Source organism: Geotrypetes seraphini, chromosome 1, assembly GCF_902459505.1.
Source record: "Geotrypetes seraphini chromosome 1, aGeoSer1.1, whole genome shotgun sequence".
Classification (NCBI taxonomy): Eukaryota; Metazoa; Chordata; class Amphibia; order Gymnophiona; family Dermophiidae; genus Geotrypetes; species Geotrypetes seraphini.
The window spans coordinates 382,781,100-382,799,663 of NC_047084.1; the positions used below are offsets into that span (position 1 = coordinate 382,781,100).

General features: G+C 44.4%; 13 non-coding genes across 13 annotated transcripts; all 13 read right to left on the reverse strand.

The window, feature by feature from the left end:
• Nucleotides 1–2,658: 2,658 nt before the first annotated feature.
• On the reverse strand, nt 2,659–2,730 carry TRNAG-UCC. Its single transcript has one exon. It is a non-coding gene; the product is annotated as a tRNA-Gly (tRNA).
• Nucleotides 2,731–3,225: 495 nt separating this feature from the next.
• Nucleotides 3,226–3,307, reverse strand: TRNAL-AAG. The gene has a single exon. It is a non-coding gene; the product is annotated as a tRNA-Leu (tRNA).
• A 1,470-nt stretch (nt 3,308–4,777) lies between these two features.
• Nucleotides 4,778–4,849, reverse strand: TRNAG-UCC. Its single transcript has one exon. It is a non-coding gene; the product is annotated as a tRNA-Gly (tRNA).
• A 493-nt stretch (nt 4,850–5,342) lies between these two features.
• On the reverse strand, nt 5,343–5,424 carry TRNAL-AAG. Its single transcript has one exon. It is a non-coding gene; the product is annotated as a tRNA-Leu (tRNA).
• Nucleotides 5,425–6,911: 1,487 nt separating this feature from the next.
• TRNAG-UCC lies at nt 6,912–6,983 on the reverse strand. Its single transcript has one exon. It is a non-coding gene; the product is annotated as a tRNA-Gly (tRNA).
• A 492-nt stretch (nt 6,984–7,475) lies between these two features.
• TRNAL-AAG lies at nt 7,476–7,557 on the reverse strand. The gene has a single exon. It is a non-coding gene; the product is annotated as a tRNA-Leu (tRNA).
• A 1,487-nt stretch (nt 7,558–9,044) lies between these two features.
• Nucleotides 9,045–9,116, reverse strand: TRNAG-UCC. The gene has a single exon. It is a non-coding gene; the product is annotated as a tRNA-Gly (tRNA).
• A 493-nt stretch (nt 9,117–9,609) lies between these two features.
• TRNAL-AAG lies at nt 9,610–9,691 on the reverse strand. The gene has a single exon. It is a non-coding gene; the product is annotated as a tRNA-Leu (tRNA).
• Nucleotides 9,692–11,166: 1,475 nt separating this feature from the next.
• On the reverse strand, nt 11,167–11,238 carry TRNAG-UCC. The gene has a single exon. It is a non-coding gene; the product is annotated as a tRNA-Gly (tRNA).
• A 4,001-nt stretch (nt 11,239–15,239) lies between these two features.
• On the reverse strand, nt 15,240–15,311 carry TRNAG-UCC. Its single transcript has one exon. It is a non-coding gene; the product is annotated as a tRNA-Gly (tRNA).
• A 494-nt stretch (nt 15,312–15,805) lies between these two features.
• Nucleotides 15,806–15,887, reverse strand: TRNAL-AAG. Its single transcript has one exon. It is a non-coding gene; the product is annotated as a tRNA-Leu (tRNA).
• Nucleotides 15,888–17,374: 1,487 nt separating this feature from the next.
• Nucleotides 17,375–17,446, reverse strand: TRNAG-UCC. The gene has a single exon. It is a non-coding gene; the product is annotated as a tRNA-Gly (tRNA).
• Nucleotides 17,447–17,940: 494 nt separating this feature from the next.
• Nucleotides 17,941–18,022, reverse strand: TRNAL-AAG. The gene has a single exon. It is a non-coding gene; the product is annotated as a tRNA-Leu (tRNA).
• Between the last annotated feature and the right edge of the window lie 542 nt (nt 18,023–18,564).

Genomic DNA, 18,564 nt, shown 5'->3' on the forward strand with positions numbered 1-18,564 from the left:
TCACATTAGGGCTGGTCTCTGGAGGTGGTGCCTGAAGAAGGCATGTGAGTGGCATAGCAAGCCTATTGAAACCGGAGCATAGCCAGACCCTAACCAAAGATGCTAAGAAAAACGGGATACCAGATAACTGCGGTGATCGATGGTGAATATGAAGCTACCCTAAATGTATGCCATGAGTAAGAGCACAAATATAATATTAATAAGATTATTAATTTTCATGATTCCCAATACGTGATACTTTCAAGTGAAAGGCCTAATTAGCAAGAAATATTAGGGAATGCAAGAACACCAGGTTTAGCACATAAGGAAATAAATTATGAAGGGAAAATTAATTTTCCCATTTTACCTTTGCTTAAAAGTAGAATAGATACTATTGTTTCTGAAATACTGGCTGGCAAAGAAGCATATTTTGGCTCCAGAGTAGCAGTTGTATTTAGAAGGGAAGGTGAATGGGTGACAAATACTGTACATAATTATGAACTAACGCTACGATATGATCAGTTAATGTTATATGTCGTTAATGATATCACAAAGAATTAACTTTATCGCATTGATTTAAAAACCACATCACATTCTGTACCCTTAGATAGAAAATGGTGTAAATTTTGAAATGAAACAATGTGTCTTTAGTACTGTTGAACTGGTGATTCCTGCTAGTCAAGCTCCCTTTTCAGTATGTTTACAGAATGTTAATGTGTTGCAGTGAGCAACTGAATTTTGAAATAATAACTTGCATTCTATGGCAAATCATATTGAAACTACCACTGCAGTGATATGGCATAAAAGGAGTTTCTTCATTTTGTACTCTATAAATTTGTTTAACTATCTTTTAATTTTTCTTAATTGTCGGACACTCTCTCCCTTAATTCGGAGGACTTCTAAATTTGGAGAAGCAAACTTGAGTATCCAGGAGTGGAATGTTATACCCCAGCATGCATATTAATGATAATTTTGTTCAGAATATTATATGTCTACTCAAGTCTGCTTACCTGAACTCCTGAACTTTAGTGTTACCTTGACAACATCAAATGCTTTACCCAACAGCCTTTCCCTAAATTCAGTTGCCTGCGTAACACTCAAATAACATCAGTAAAGACAGACCTGGGTGTTACCAAAACAAGAGAACAAAAGAGCAAGACCAGTCCCTGCAACACCTCATTAACGCCAGATGGGACCTGAATGTTATCCAAACAAAGGAAATGGCCAGGGGGGTAACTGAAATTCAGCATGCTACCGATATGAATCCACAAGTCTGTTTATCTGACATTTTGACCTCTTTGACCTGAATGTTGCCCAAACAACTTCAAAGGGACCGACCTGGGGTGTGCCTGAATCAAAGGACGCTGTTACTGCAGGACCAGCTGTTTAACTCAGCAGCTTATAAGGACGGAATTCTGCTCCTAGAAGCCAGAATCCTAGCCGGCTATCCAAGACGTCAGGTCTAACGGGGCAGACTCCTGTGTCCTACTCGCCTATCCATTGAGGGATTCCGAATGGTGAAGGGAGGGTTTACGTGAGATACGGTGATGATAATTTATTCTTATATATATATTAAAGTGTTATTGTTTATGCTTTATATTGTCTGTGTGTTTTTCTGAGTATCTCTGATCATCCCACTTGACAGAAATTAGTGGCGGAACAAGCTTACATCACACTCATCAGGGAGAGCACATTAACACACCAAACTTCCCCCACCTGAAGAGAGGAGCAGGGCTGGGAGCTACAAGCACCTGAGAGAGCAATATTGAGAAACTTCAAGGAAGAGATAGTCTAGACTGCTTCAGAGTCAGAAAACTCTCACGCCGATTATATGCTGATTATTCTTGCAATAAGCAGTGGATTTTCCCAAATCATCTTAATAACGGCTTATGGTCTTTGACTTAGAAAATTATCGAAACCTTTTTTTTTAAACCCCGTTAAGCTAACTGCTTCACCACATTCCCCAGCAACGAATTCCACAGTTTACTTAAACAGGTTGAGTGAAGAAATGTTTTCTCCGGTCTGTTTGAAATCTACTAATTAATAGCTTCATCGCATGCCACCTAGTCCTTGCATTTTAGGAAAGAGTAAACAAGCGATTCGCATCATATCGGTTCACTCCACTCAATATTTGGTAGACCTCTATCCTATCTGCCCTGTGCCGTCTGTTCTCCAGGCTGAAGAGCCCTGGCCACTTTAGCCTTTCCTCCCGTTTACCATTTTCATCGCCCTTCTCTGTCCCTTTTCTCATTCCGTAAAAATCGGTTTAACTGGTGGCCCCGCATACACCCGACCTTAGCCAAAAGACCGAGAAGCGGTAGCAGACAGCAGACAGCACGCCTGACGTCCTTGTCCGCCTCCCCCGGGCCCATCAGGACTAAACATGCTGGGTGCGGAAAGCGTCAATGTAATGAGAGCCTTGTACCGGCACCCCATCTGCCCATCTTAGCATCAGAGCTCGAAATATGGAAAGCGGGAAGATCTAGTGGGGAAAGATAAAAGGAACTTGAGAGGAGCAAGAGAGAGAGAGAAAAGATAAAAGGGAAAGAAACCGTTCCTCAGCTCATCTCTCTGCGATGAAAGATTGCGTGCTCATGCGCACAGGCTGCCTTTGGAAGGGAAATGGACAGAAGGGTTTCCAACAGAATGCCACTGACGACAACGTTAAGGAAGCAAAATTGCATTGGCCGGGAATTGAACCCGGGTCAACTGCTTGGAAGGCAGCTATGCTCACCACTATACCACCAATGCAGATGAAAGCCAAGGTCACTCTGGGTGAGTATCTCTGATTAGGGAGGATCCTAAATATTCCCCGATCTCCCGTACGCATGCTTCGGTATCTGTGAAAACTTAGGCAATCCAGGAGAAGTACCAAATGGGTTGAGTGATGCATATATCTAATCTACGAGGATGGTAGCAGGTATGCTTCAAATGCCGTGCTCAACAGGTTTAGTACTGCAGAAGGAGAAACGCAGTTTAGCTTTTTTTTTTTTTTCTTAAAAATCAGATAAAAGACTCTCTTTCACCCTGAATTGGCGTTTGTGTGTGCCTTAGAAAAGCAAAGTGAAGCAAAGGCAGTTTCCTTTACAAATGAAGTTGCTAGGTCATCAACAGGAGAGACACCTGTTCTATTCTGGAGCAACAACCCTGCCTCTGTACACAGTATACTGATGCGTAGAGAACACAGAGCCCTAGACTGAGATTAAAATGAGCAGGATCCCACAGGGCAAACACAAAGCTACAACTTGGCAGTGGTGGGATTTGAACCCACGCCTCCAAAGAGACTGGAACCTTAATCCAGCGCCTTAGACCGCTCGGCTACACTACCTACAGGAAGGAAGGGCATGCTTACAGCTCCTTGTGCATAGCTAGAAAGAAGAGCCTTCCTGCTTCATGTATCAGCGCTGACTGTTTTGCTGCCTTGCATGGCTTATCATGGAAGGTAGAATAAAGAGAACACTTAAATACGCTCAGCTCAGAGCACTTTCTCTGTTGCTCAGGGAAAGCAGCAGCGTTCACTTACTGGCTAAGGCCTCAAACAGGCGCCTTCTTGAGTAACAGTGGAAAGGTAGTGAAGGATGCTACACTAGTCAAGATTTTTTTTTAACGGACCTCTCACCCTGCTTTCTAGCTTTTCTTTGGATTTTGCATTTAGGTTCAGTCCAGAATGGGCTCTGACAGGGAAAACAATATCCAAGTTTCAAAAACAGGGGGTTGGGGGGTTTCAAATCCCACGTCATTATATCAGGAAATAAATAAATAGATTCAGGACCTGAGAGAAACAAAAGTAGTGCAAGAACTTACATCACACTCATCAGGGAGAGCACATTAACACACCAAGACTTCCCCCACCAGAAGAGAGGAGCAGGTCTGTGAGCTACAAGCACCTGAGAGAGCAATATTGAGAAACTTCAAGGAAGACATAGTCTAGACTGCTTCAGAGTCAGAAAACCCTCACGCCGATTATATGCTGATTATTCTTGCAATAAGCAGTTGATTTTCCCAAATCATCTTAATAACGGCTTATGGTCTTTTGACTTAGAAAATTATCCAAACCTTTTTTTTAAACCCCGTTAAGCTAACTGCTTCACCACATTCCCCAGCAACGAATTCCACAGTTTACTTAAACAGGTTGAGTGAAGAAATGTTTTCTCCGGTCTGTTTGAAATCTACTAATTAATAGCTTCATCGCATGCCACCTAGTCCTTGCATTTTAGGAAAGAGTAAACAAGCGATTCGCATCATATCGGTTCACTCCACTCAATATTTGGTAGACCTCTATCCTATCTGCCCTGTGCCGTCTGTTCTCCAGGCTGAAGAGCCCTGGCCACTTTAGCCTTTCCTCCCGTTTACCATTTTCATCGCCCTTCTCTGTCCCTTTTCTCATTCCGTAAAAATCGGTTTAACTGGTGGCCCCGCATACACCCGACCTTAGCCAAAAGACCGAGAAGCGGTAGCAGACAGCAGACAGCACGCCTGACGTCCTTGTCCGCCTCCCCCGGGCCCATCAGGACTAAACATGCTGGGTGCGGAAAGCGTCAATGTAATGAGAGCCTTGTACCGGCACCCCATCTGCCCATCTTAGCATCAGAGCTCGAAATATGGAAAGCGGGAAGATCTAGTGGGGAAAGATAAAAGGAACTTGAGAGGAGCAAGAGAGAGAGAGAAAAGATAAAAGGGAAAGAAACCGTTCCTCAGCTCATCTCTCTGCGATGAAAGATTGCGTGCTCATGGAAGGGAAATGGACAGAAGGGTTTCCAACAGAATGCCACTGACGACAACGTTAAGGAAGCAAAATTGCATTGGCCGGGAATCGAACCCGGGTCAACTGCTTGGAAGGCAGCTATGCTCACCACTATACCACCAATGCAGATGAAAGCCAAGGTCACTCTGGGTGAGTATCTCTGATTAGGGAGGATCCTAAATATTCCCCGATCTCCCGTACGCATGCTTCGGTATCTGTGAAAACTTAGGCAATCCAGGAGAAGTACCAAATGGGTTGAGTGATGCATATATCTAATCTACGAGGATGGTAGCAGGTATGCTTCAAATGCCGTGCTCAACAGGTTTAGTACTGCAGAAGGAGAAACGCAGTTTAGCTTTTTTTTTTTTCTTAAAAATCAGATAAAAGACTCTCTTTCACCCTGAATTGGCGTTTGTGTGTGCCTTAGAAAAGCTAAGTGAAGCAAAGGCAGTTTCCTTTACAAATGAAGTTGCTAGGTCATCAACAGGAGAGACACCTGTTCTATTCTGGAGCAACAGCCCTGCCTCTGTACACAGTATACTGATGCGTAGAGAACACAGAGCCCTAGACTGAGATTAAAATGAGCAGGATCCCACAGGGCAAACACAAAGCTACAACTTGGCAGTGGTGGGATTTGAACCCACGCCTCCAAAGAGACTGGAACCTTAATCCAGCGCCTTAGACCGCTCGGCCACACTACCTACGGGAAGGAAGGGCATGCTTACAGCTCCTTGTGCATAGCTAGAAAGAAGAGCCTTCCTGCTTCATGTATCAGCGCTGACTGTTTTGCTGCCTTGCACGGCTTATCATGGAAGGTAGAATAAAGAGAACACTTAAATACGCTCAGCTCAGAGCACTTTCTCTGTTGCTCAGGGAAAGCAGCAGCGTTCACTTACTGGCTAAGGCCTCAAACAGGCGCCTTCTTGAGTAACAGTGGAAAGGTAGTGAAGAAAGCTACACTAGTCAAGATTTTTTTTTAACGGACCTCTCACCCTGCTTTCTAGCTTTTCTTTGGATTTTGCATTTAGGTTCAGTCCAGAATGGGCTCTGACAGGGAAAACAATATCCAAGTTTCAAAAACAGGGGGTTGGGGGGTTTCAAATCCCATGTTATTATATCAGGAAATAAATAAATAGATTCAGGACCTGAGAGAAACAAAAGTAGTGCAAGAACTTACATCACACTCATCAGGGAGAGCACATTAACACACCAAGACTTCCCCCACCTGAAGAGAGGAGCAGGGCTGGGAGCTACAAGCACCTGAGAGAGCAATATTGAGAAACTTGAAGGAAGACATAGTCTAGACTGCTTCAGAGTCAGAAAACCCTCACGCCGATTATATGCTGATTATTCTTGCAATAAGCAGTGGATTTTCCCAAATCATCTTAATAACGGCTTATGGTCTTTTGACTTAGAAAATTATCGAAACCTTTTTTTTAAACCCCGTTAAGCTAACTGCTTCACCATATTCCCCAGCAACGAATTCCACAGTTTACTTAAACAGGTTGAGTGAAGAAATGTTTTCTCCGGTCTGTTTGAAATCTACTAATTAGTAGCTTCATCGCATGCCACCTAGTCCTTGCATTTTAGGAAAGAGTAAACAAGCGATTCGCATCATATCGGTTCACTCCACTCAATATTTGGTAGACCTCTATCCTATCTGCCCTGTGCCGTCTGTTCTCCAGGCTGAAGAGCCCTGGCCACTTTAGCCTTTCCTCCCGTTTACCATTTTCATCGCCCTTCTCTGTCCCTTTTCTCATTCCGTAAAAATCGGTTTAACTGGTGGCCCCGCATACACCCGACCTAAGCCAAAAGACCGAGAAGCGGTAGCAGACAGCAGACAGCACGCCTGACGTCCTTGTCCGCCTCCCCCGGGCCCATCAGGACTAAACATGCTGGGTGCGGAAAGCGTCAATGTAATGAGAGCCTTGTACCGGCACCCCATCTGCCCATCTTAGCATCAGAGCTCGAAATATGGAAAGCGGGAAGATCTAGTGGGGAAAGATAAAAGGAACTTGAGAGGAGCAAGAGAGAGAGAGAAAAGATAAAAGGGAAAGAAACCGTTCCTCAGCTCATCTCTCTGCGATGAAAGATTGCGTGCTCATGCGCACAGGCTGCCTTTGGAAGGGAAATGGACAGAAGGGTTTCCAACAGAATGCCACTGACGACAACGTTAAGGAAGCAAAATTGCATTGGCCGGGAATCGAACCCGGGTCAACTGCTTGGAAGGCAGCTATGCTCACCACTATACCACCAATGCAGATGAAATCCAAGGTCACTCTGGGTGAGTATCTCTGATTAGGGAGGATCCTAAATATTCCCCGATCTCCCGTACGCATGCTTCGGTATCTGTGAAAACTTAGGCAATCCAGGAGAAGTACCAAATGGGTTGAGTGATGCATATATCTAATCTACGAGGATGGTAGCAGGTATGCTTCAAATGCCGTGCTCAACAGGTTTAGTACTGCAGAAGGAGAAACGCAGTTTAGCTTTTTTTTTTTCTTAAAAATCAGATAAAAGACTCTCTTTCACCCTGAATTGGCGTTTGTGTGTGCCTTAGAAAAGCAAAGTGAAGCAAAGGCAGTTTCCTTTACAAATGAAGTTCCTAGGTCATCAACAGGAGAGACACCAGTTCTATTCTGGAGCAACAGCCCTGCCTCTGTACACAGTATACTGATGCGTAGAGAACACAGAGCCCTAGACTGAGATTAAAATGAGCAGGATCCCACAGGGCAAACACAAAGCTACAACTTGGCAGTGGTGGGATTTGAACCCACGCCTCCAAAGAGACTGGAACCTTAATCCAGCGCCTTAGACCGCTCGGCCACACTACCTACGGGAAGGAAGGGCATGCTTACAGCTCCTTGTGCATAGCTAGAAAGAAGAGCCTTCCTGCTTCATGTATCAGCGCTGACTGTTTTGCTGCCTTGCATGGCTTATCATGGAAGGTAGAATAAAGAGAACACTTAAATACGCTCAGCTCAGAGCACTTTCTCTGTTGCTCAGGGAAAGCAGCAGCGTTCACTTACTGGCTAAGGCCTCAAACAGGTGCCTTCTTGAGTAACAGTGGAAAGGTAGTGAAGAAAGCTACACTAGTCAAGATTTTTTTTTAACGGACCTCTCACCCTGCTTTCTAGCTTTTCTTTGGATTTTGCATTTAGGTTCAGTCCAGAATGGGCTCTGACAGGGAAAACAATATCCAAGTTTCAAAAACAGGGGGTTGGGGGGTTTCAAATCCCATGTCATTATATCAGGAAATAAATAAATAGATTCAGGACCTGAGAGAAACAAAAGTAGTGCAAGAACTTACATCACACTCATCAGGGAGAGCACATTAACACACCAAGACTTCCCCCACCTGAAGAGAGGAGCAGGGCTGGGAGCTACAAGCACCTGAGAGAGCAATATTGAGAAACTTCAAGGAAGACATAGTCTAGACTGCTTCAGAGTCAGAAAACCCTCACGCCGATTATATGCTGATTATTCTTGCAATAAGCAGTGGATTTTCCCAAATCATCTTAATAACGGCTTATGGTCTTTTGACTTAGAAAATTATCGAAACCTTTTTTTTAAACCCCGTTAAGCTAACTGCTTCACCACATTCCCCAGCAACGAATTCCACAGTTTACTTAAACAGGTTGAGTGAAGAAATATTTTCTCCGGTCTGTTTAAAATCTACTAATTAGTAGCTTCATCGCATGCCACCTAGTCCTTGCATTTTAGGAAAGAGTAAACAAGCGATTCGCATCATATCGGTTCACTCCACTCAATATTTGGTAGACCTCTATCCTATCTGCCCTGTGCCGTCTGTTCTCCAGGCTGAAGAGCCCTGGCCACTTTAGCCTTTCCTCCCGTTTACCATTTTCATCGCCCTTCTCTGTCCCTTTTCTCATTCCGTAAAAATCGGTTTAACTGGTGGCCCCGCATACACCCGACCTTAGCCAAAAGACCGAGAAGCGGTAGCAGACAGCAGACAGCACGCCTGACGTCCTTGTCCGCCTCCCCCGGGCCCATCAGGACTAAACATGCTGGGTGCGGAAAGCGTCAATGTAATGAGAGCCTTGTACCTTCACCCCATCTGCCCATCTTAGCATCAGAGCTCGAAATGTGGAAAGCGGGAAGATCTAGTGGGGAAAGATAAAAGGAACTTGAGAGGAGCAAGAGAGAGAGAGAAAAGATAAAAGGGAAAGAAACCGTTCCTCAGCTCATCTCTCTGCGATGAAAGATTGCGTGCTCATGCGCAGAGGCTGCCTTTGGAAGGGAAATGGACAGAAGGGTTTCCAACAGAATGCCACTGACGACAACGTTAAGGAAGCAAAATTGCATTGGCCGGGAATCGAACCCGGGTCAACTGCTTGGAAGGCAGCTATGCTCACCACTATACCACCAATGCAGATGAAATCCAAGGTCACTCTGGGTGAGTATCTCTGATTAGGGAGGATCCTAAATATTCCCCGATCTCCCGTACGCATGCTTCGGTATCTGTGAAAACTTAGGCAATCCAGGAGAAGTACCAAATGGGTTGAGTGATGCATATATCTAATCTACGAGGATGGTAGCAGGTATGCTTCAAATGCCGTGCTCAACAAGTTTAGTACTGCAGAAGGAGAAACGCAGTTTAGCTTTTTTTTTTTTCTTAAAAATCAGATAAAAGACTCTCTTTCACCCTGAATTGGCGTTTGTGTGTGCCTTAGAAAAGCAAAGTGAAGCAAAGGCAGTTTCCTTTACAAATGAAGTTGCTAGGTCATCAACAGGAGAGACACCAGTTCTATTCTGGAGCAACAGCCCTGCCTCTGTACACAGTATACTGATGCGTAGAGAACACAGAGCCCTAGACTGAGATTAAAATGAGCAGGATCCCACAGGGCAAACACAAAGCTACAACTTGGCAGTGATGGGATTTGAACCCACACCTCCAAAGAGACTGGAACCTTAATCCAGCACCTTAGACCGCTCAGCCACACTACCTACGGGAAGGAAGGGCATGCTTACAGCTCCTTGTGCATAGCTAGAAAGAAGAGCCTTCCTGCTTCATGTATCAGCGCTGACTGTTTTGCTGCCTTGCATGGCTTATCATGGAAGGTAGAATAAAGAGAACACTTAAATACGCTCAGCTCAGAGCACTTTCTCTGTTGCTCAGGGAAAGCAGCAGCGTTCACTTACTGGCTAAGGCCTCAAACAGGCGCCTTCTTGAGTAACAGTGGAAAGGTAGTGAAGAAAGCTACACTAGTCAAGATTTTTTTTTAACGGACCTCTCACCCTGCTTTCTAGCTTTTCTTTGGATTTTGCATTTAGGTTCAGTCCAGAATGGGCTCTGACAGGGAAAACAATATCCAAGTTTCAAAAACAGGGGGTTGGGGGGTTTCAAATCCCACGTCATTATATCAGGAAATAAATAAATAGATTCAGGACCTGAGAGAAACAAAAGTAGTGCAAGAACTTACATCACACTCATCAGGGAGAGCACATTAACACACCAAGACTTCCCCCACCTGAAGAGAGGAGCAGGGCTGGGAGCTACAAGCACCTGAGAGAGCAATATTGAGAAACTTCAAGGAAGACATAGTCTAGACTGCTTCAGAGTCAGAAAACCCTCACGCCGATTATATGCTGATTATTCTTGCAATAAGCAGTGGATTTTCCCAAATCATCTTAATAACGGCTTATGGTCTTTTGAGTTAGAAAATTATCGAAACCTTTTTTTTAAACCCCGTTAAGCTAACTGCTTCACCACATTCCTCAGCAACGAATTCCACAGTTTACTTAAACAGGTTGAGTGAAGAAATGTTTTCTCCGGTCTGTTTGAAATCTACTAATTAATAGCTTCATCGCATGCCACCTAGTCCTTGCATTTTAGGAAAGAGTAAACAAGTGATTCGCATCATATCGGTTCACTCCACTCAATATTTGGTAGACCTCAATCCTATCTGCCCTGTGCCGTCTGTTCTCCAGGCTGAAGAGCCCTGGCCACTTTAGCCTTTCCTCCTGTTTACCATTTTCATCGCCCTTCTCTGTCCCTTTTCTCATTCCGTAAAAATCGGTTTAACTGGTGGCCCCGCATACACCCGACCTTAGCCAAAAGACCGAGAAGCGGTAGCAGACAGCAGACGTCCTTGTCCGCCTCCCCCGGGCCCATCAGGACTAAACATGCTGGGTGCGGAAAGCGTCAATGTAATGAGAGCCTTGTACCGGCACCCCATCTGCCCATCTTAGCATCAGAGCTCGAAATATGGAAAGCGGGAAGATCTAGTGGGGAAAGATAAAAGGAACTTGAGAGGAGCAAGAGAGAGAGAGAAAAGATAAAAGGGAAAGAAACCGTTCCTCAGCTCATCTCTCTGCGATGAAAGATTGCGTGCTCATGCGCACAGGCTGCCTTTGGAAGGGAAATGGACAGAAGGGTTTCCAACAGAATGCCACTGACGACAACGCTAAGGAAGCAAAATTGCATTGGCCGGGAATCGAACCCGGGTCAACTGCTTGGAAGGCAGCTATGCTCACCACTATACCACCAATGCAGATGAAAGCCAAGGTCACTCTGGGTGAGTATCTCTGATTAGGGAGGATCCTAAATATTCCCCGATCTCCCGTACGCATGCTTCGGTATCTGTGAAAACTTAGGCAATCCAGGAGAAGTACCAAATGGGTTGAGTGATGCATATATCTAATCTACGAGGATGGTAGCAGGTATGCTTCAAATGCCGTGCTCAACAGGTTTAGTACTGCAGAAGGAGAAACGCAGTTTAGCTTTTTTGTTTTTTTTCTTAAAAATCAGATAAAAGACTCTCTTTCACCCTGAATTGGCGTTTGTGTGTGCCTTAGAAAAGCAAAGTGGGGGGCGCTAGTGAGCGCGTGCACGAATGGCAGCATAGAGAACTTGCTCCGGAGACCCCTGTGCTTCCGCCTCGAACAAACATCATTTTTTTTTCGTTTTACTTTGCCGTGCTTGCCGGGATTTATCACCCGATCATGTCAGCTACCAAACCTGGCAAGCGCAAGAATGCCGAGCCTGTCTCCCCGCATAAACAAGGTGCCGGGAAAACGGAGGATGAGTCATCCGCCATTTTGTCTGAGCTCCTTACCGACGCCAAGCAAGACATTTCAGAGATTAAAGAAGATCTTACTAACCTGAAGGGTGAGTTTTCCAAGGCTCTCACCCGCATTGATGTGCTGGAGACAAAAGCTGCAGCGACAGACGAATCGCTGAAATTGCTGCGTCGCCAGGCAGCACGTGTCTCCCAGCTAGAACGGGCCCTGGAGGATGCTGATAATAAGGCCAGACGGAATGGGTTTCGTTTACTGGGTCTGGCTGAAGGAAGAGAAGCGTGCGATTTAGTGGAGTTTCTGGGCGCACTGCTACCACAACTGCTGAAATTAAACGAGGCCACGAAGTTGGATTTTGACAGTGCTTTTCGTGTGCCTAACCAGCGTCATCAATCTACAAAATTCCCCAGACCTATTGTGGTGTCCATGCTCCGTCATAGCCAAACCATGCTTATTATGCAGCATGCCAAACTTCACGGTCCGAGGGTTCCAAGCTGCTCTTTGTACCTGATCTAGCGAAAGAATCTGCCAAACGACGCAAGCAATTTCTTGCTTATAGACCTAAACTGAAGGAGCTTGGGGCGAAGTTTGGTATCTTGTTCCCAGCTCGTATGAGGGTTATGTATAACACTAAAACCACAGACTATACTGATCCTGCTGCATTAGCAGAGTTCCTTGAAGCTATACAACCCTCTTCGATTGACAAGATATGATCTTGATTATATAGCCTATGCTCATGCGTTTTCATGATTGATATCTTCATGTTAGGCTTGCTTACTGTATTTACATATATAATGATGTTTGTTTAATTCTCACTGCTTAGTCTCCTTTTAGCTGGTTCTCTGGTCTACCAGTGCCACTCACTTTCCCTTAGGCCATGTTGGCACTTTTGCTGACACCTTACACTGATACAGACTGTGCAATGTTTTCTACTTTATTATCACAGGTTTGTACCGTTGTTGTTCCAGCTTTTTATAATTGCTCTCCTGCTATGAATGCTTTTCAATCTTTATACGTTAGGAATTTCCTACTGCTGTTACATGTCTATTAAATGCTTTTCACTTAATGTTAAGGGTCTTAACAACCCGATAAAAAGAACCAAGATATTGAAATTCATTGCAAGCTTTACTCCAGATGTGGTTCTGCTACAAGAGACCCACCTGTCTGTGACTGAAGCTCCAAAATTGTCCTTAAAAGGGTTTTACCCAGTACTGTTCTCTGCTGCACTTCACAAAAAAGGTGGCGTCGCCACTTTCCTCCGCAGACGTAATGATATTTCAATAACCTCTCACACTAACGATATTAATGGCAGATGGTTAGCTGTTCATGTGTCTATTAATAATTTACCTATTAGCATTGTTAATATCTATGCACCGAATGTAGATTGTCCTTCATTTTTTGATGAGATTGCAGATATTATTGCATCTTCCTGTGGCTCTCACTATATTTTGGGGGGAGATTTCAATCTAATTCTCAACCCTCTAATAGACAGAAAATCATCTGTTCCATATCGTAAATCAAGGTCCTGGTTTAAATTACAAGAACTACTGGAGAACGTTACACTCTGGAGATCTGGATTACACTTTCTACTCAGCGCCACATGCATCTTACTCGCGCATAGATTTTTTTTTGATTAGTTACAATCTGGTGGCTAAAGTCAATTCTGCCACTATTGGGGAGATTTCAGTGTCAGACCACGCTCCAATTTCTTTATCATTCATTGATTTAGGTGCATGTGTACACAAAAGAGTTTGGCGCTTCAACTCCTGCTTAACGTCAGATGAACAGTTTGTATCTACCATGCGGAGTAATATTACTGAATTCTTTGAACTTAACTTGCCTGAAGATACGAGTTGGACTACTACCTGGGATTGTTTCAAAGCATATATAAGGGGTCTGATAATTTCCTATTCAGCTTCCAAAAGGAAGAAACTTATGGAACGGGAATCTACAATTTTGGAAAAACTGAGAGCGGCGGAAGACCTTCACAAATCTTGTCCTAACGATCAATCGTTCTTACGCTCTATGCAAGCTTTGAGACTTGAATATAATTTACTGCTTAGCTCTTCAGCTGCTAAAGAGGTCTTTATGAAATCCGCTTACTACTATGCCAATATCAATAATGTGGTCACCAATTAGCGGAATATGTTAAAATAAAATCGGAAAAGACTTTGATACCTGCCATTCAAGATGACGGTGGTGCATTGTGGTTCAATAATGCTGATATTTGCTTACAGTTCCACCGCTTCTACACCGCACTTTACTCTTCGGAGTCCCCAGATGTATCTTCCATCGATCCTTTCTTGGATAATTTGCCTCATAACACTCTTACTGATGTTCAAGCAGAGTCTCTCTCTGCTCCGATTACACTGGCTGATGTGTCTGACGCTCTTCTCTCCATGGCAAAAAAGAAAGCGCCTGGTCCTGATGGTCTCACAATTGAATTTTATCTGATATTTCAGGATTTGCTTCTACCCATCTTGTTACAACTTTACCATTATTTGATTACCACTGGACGGGTTCAAGGTTCTTTCACTGAAGCGATTATTATTGTATTGCTGAAACAGGACAAGAACCCACTCAGCGTCAATAACTACCGCCCTTTATCTCTGATCAACACTGACGCGAAGATTTTTGCAAAGATTTTGGCATCCAGGTTACAATCTGTTCTCTCTGCAATAATCCATCCTGATCAATGCGGTTTTATGTGTGGTCGACTATCATCGGACAATACCAGATTGTTTGCTCATATTATCCATCAAGCCCGACATTCAAATACACCTCTTGCTGCAGTTGCCTTAGATGCGGAAAAGGCGTTTGATCGCATTGAGTGGCCATTCTTATTTGCAGCGATGCGATGGTTCGGGTGTCCCGCAACTTTTATAAATATGGTGAAAGTTCTGTATACTTGCCCTGCCACTACCATTCGTATCAATGACTCGAATTCAACATCTTTTCGACTGACTAGAGGGACTAGACAAGGCTGTCCTCTGTCCCCATTGTTATTCAACATTGCGCTTGAACCGCTGCTCATCGCTATTAGATCTACATCAACCATTCGTGGATACTGTATTGGTGACTTTCAAGTGAAGCTATCCGCTTATGCAGACGATGTGCTGTTATATGTAGATCCTACTTCTCTTCCACATGTATTTCATATACTGGAAAAAGGACTAAACATGCTGGGTGCGGAAAGCGTCAATGTAATGAGAGCCTTGTACCGGCACCCCATCTGCCCATCTTAGCATCAGAGCTCGAAATATGGAAAGCGGGAAGATCTAGTGGGGAAAGATAAAAGGAACTTGAGAGGAGCAAGAGAGAGAGAGAAAAGATAAAAGGGAAAGAAACCGTTCCTCAGCTCATCTCTCTGCGATGAAAGATTGCGTGCTCATGCGCACAGGCTGCCTTTGGAAGGGAAATGGACAGAAGGGTTTCCAACAGAATGCCACTGACGACAACGTTAAGGAAGCAAAATTGCATTGGCCGGGAATCGAACCCGGGTCAACTGCTTGGAAGGCAGCTATGCTCACCACTATACCACCAATGCAGATGAAAGCCAAGCTCACTCTGGGTGAGTATCTCTGATTAGGGAGGATCCTAACTATTCCCCGATCTCCCGTACGCATGCTTCGGTATCTGTGAAAACTTAGGCAATCCAGGAGAAGTACCAAATGGGTTGAGTGATGCATATATCTAATCTACGAGGATGGTAGCAGGTATGCTTCAAATGCCGTGCTCAACAGGTTTAGTACTGCAGAAGGAGAAACGCAGTTTAGCTTTTTTTTTTTTTCTTAAAAATCAGATAAAAGACTCTCTTTCACCCTGAATTGGCGTTTGTGTGTGCCTTAGAAAAGCAAAGTGAAGCAAAGGCAGTTTCCTTTACAAATGAAGTTGCTAGGTCATTAACAGGAGAGACACCTGTTCTATTCTGGAGCAACAGCCCTGCCTCTGTACACAGTATACTGATGCGTAGAGAACACAGAGCCCTAGACTGAGATTAAAATGAGCAGGATCCCACAGGGAAAACACAAAGCTACAACTTGGCAGTGGTGGGATTTGAACCCACGCCTCCAAAGAGACTGGAACCTTAATCCAGTGCCTTAGACCGCTCGGCCACACTACCTACGGGAAGGAAGGGCATGCTTACAGCTCCTTGTGCATAGCTAGAAAGAAGAGCCTTCCTGCTTCATGTATCAGCGCTGACTGTTTTGCTGCCTTGCATGGCTTATCATGGAAGGTAGAATAAAGAGAACACTTAAATACGCTCAGCTCAGAGCACTTTCTCTGTTGCTCAGGGAAAGCAGCAGCGTTCACTTACTGGCTAAGGCCTCAAACAGGCGCCTTCTTGAGTAACAGTGGAAAGGTAGTGAAGAAAGCTACACTAGTCAAGATTTTTTTTTAACGGACCTCTCACCCTGCTTTCTAGCTTTTCTTTGGATTTTGCATTTAGGTTCAGTCCAGAATGGGCTCTGACCGGGAAAACAATATCCAAGTTTCAAAAACAGGGTGTTGGGGGGTTTCAAATCCCACGTCATTATATCAGGAAATAAATAAATAGATTCAGGACCTGAGAGAAACAAAAGTAGTGCAAGAACTTACATCACACTCATCAGGGAGAGCACATTAACACACCAAGACTTCCCCCACCTGAAGAGAGGAGCAGGGCTGGGAGCTACAAGCACCTGAGAGAGCAATATTGAGAAACTTCAAGGAAGACATAGTCTAGACTGCTTCAGAGTCAGAAAACCCTCACGCCGATTATATGCTGATTATTCTTGCAATAAGCAGTGTATTTTCCCAAATCATCTTAATAACGGCTTATGGTCTTTTGACTTAGAAAATTATCGAAACCTTTTTTTTAAACCCCGTTAAGCTAACTGCTTCACCATATTCCCCAGCAACGAATTCCACAGTTTACTTAAACAGGTTGAGTGAAGAAATGTTTTCTCCGGTCTGTTTGAAATCTACTAATTAGTAGCTTCATCGCATGCCACCTAGTCCTTGCATTTTAGGAAAGAGTAAACAAGCGATTCGCATCATATCGGTTCACTCCACTCAATATTTGGTAGACCTCTATCCTATCTGCCCTGTGCCGTCTGTTCTCCAGGCTGAAGAGCCCTGGCCACTTTAGCCTTTCCTCCCGTTTACCATTTTCATCGCCCTTCTCTGTCCCTTTTCTCATTACGTAAAAATCGGTTTAACTGGTGGCCCAGCATACAACCGACCTTAGCCAAAAGACCGAGAAGCGGTAGCAGACAGCAGACAGCACGCCTGACGTCCTTGTCAGCCTCCCCCGGGCCCATCAGGACTAAACATGCTGGGTGCGGAAAACGTCAATGTAATGAGAGACTTGTACCGGCACCCCATCTGCCCATCTTAGCATCAGAGCTCGAAATATGGAAAGCGGGAAGATCTAGTGGGGAAAGATAAAAGGAACTTGAGAGGAGCAAGAGAGAGAGAGAAAAGATAAAAGGGAAAGAAACCGTTCCTCAGCTCATCTCTCTGCGATGAAAGATTGCGTGCTCATGCGCACAGGCTGCCTTTGGAAGGGAAATGGACAGAAGGGTTTCCAACAGAATGCCACTGACGACAACGTTAAGGAAGCAAAATTGCATTGGCCGGGAATTGAACCTGGGTCAACTGCTTGGAAGGCAGCTATGCTCACCACTATACCACCAATGCAGATGAAAGCCAAGATCACTCTGGGTGAGTATCTCTGATTAGGGAGGATCCTAAATATTCCCCGATCTCCCGTACGCATGCTTCGGTATCTGTGAAAACTTAGGCAATCCAGGAGAAGTACCAAATGGGTTGAGTGATGCATATATCTAATCTACGAGGATGGTAGCAGGTATGCTTCAAATGCCGTGCTCAACAGGTTTAGTACTGCAGAAGGAGAAACGCAGTTTAGCTTTTTTTTTTTTTCTTAAAAATCAGATAAAAGACTCTCTTTCACCCTGAATTGGCGTTTGTGTGTGCCTTAGAAAAGCAAAGTGAAGCAAAGGCAGTTTCCTTTACAAATGAAGTTGCTAGGTCATCAACAGGAGAGACACCTGTTCTATTCTGGAGCAACAGCCCTGCCTCTGTACACAGTATACTGATGCGTAGAGAACACAGAGCCCTAGAGTGAGATTAAAATGAGCAGGATCCCACAGGGCAAACACAAAGCTACAACTTGGCAGTGGTGGGATTTGAACCCACGCCTCCAAAGAGACTGGAACCTTAATCCAGCGCCTTAGACCGCTCGGCCACACTACCTACGGGAAGGAATGGCATGCTTACAGCTCCTTGTGCATAGCTAGAAAGAAGAGCCTTCCGCCTTCATGTATCAGCGCTGTATCATGTATCATGTATCATGTTTTGCTGCCTTGCATGGCTTATCATGGAAGGTAGAATAAAGAGAACACTTAAATACGCTCAGCTCAGAGCACTTTCTCTGTTGCTCAGGGAAAGCAGCAGCGTTCACTTACTGGCTAAGGCCTCAAACAGGCGCCTTCTTGAGTAACAGTGGAAAGGTAGTGAAGAAAGCTACACTAGTCAAGATTTTTTTTTAACGGACCTCTCACCCTGCTTTCTAGCTTTTCTTTGGATTTTGCATTTAGGTTCAGTCCAGAATGGGCTCTGACAGGGAAAACAATATCCAAGTTTCAAAAACAGGGGGTTGGGGGGTTTCAAATCCCACGTCATTATATCAGGAAATAAATAAATAGATTCAGGACCTGAGAGAAACAAAAGTAGTGCAAGAACTTACATCACACTCATCAGGGAGAGCACATTAACACACCAAACTTCCCCCACCT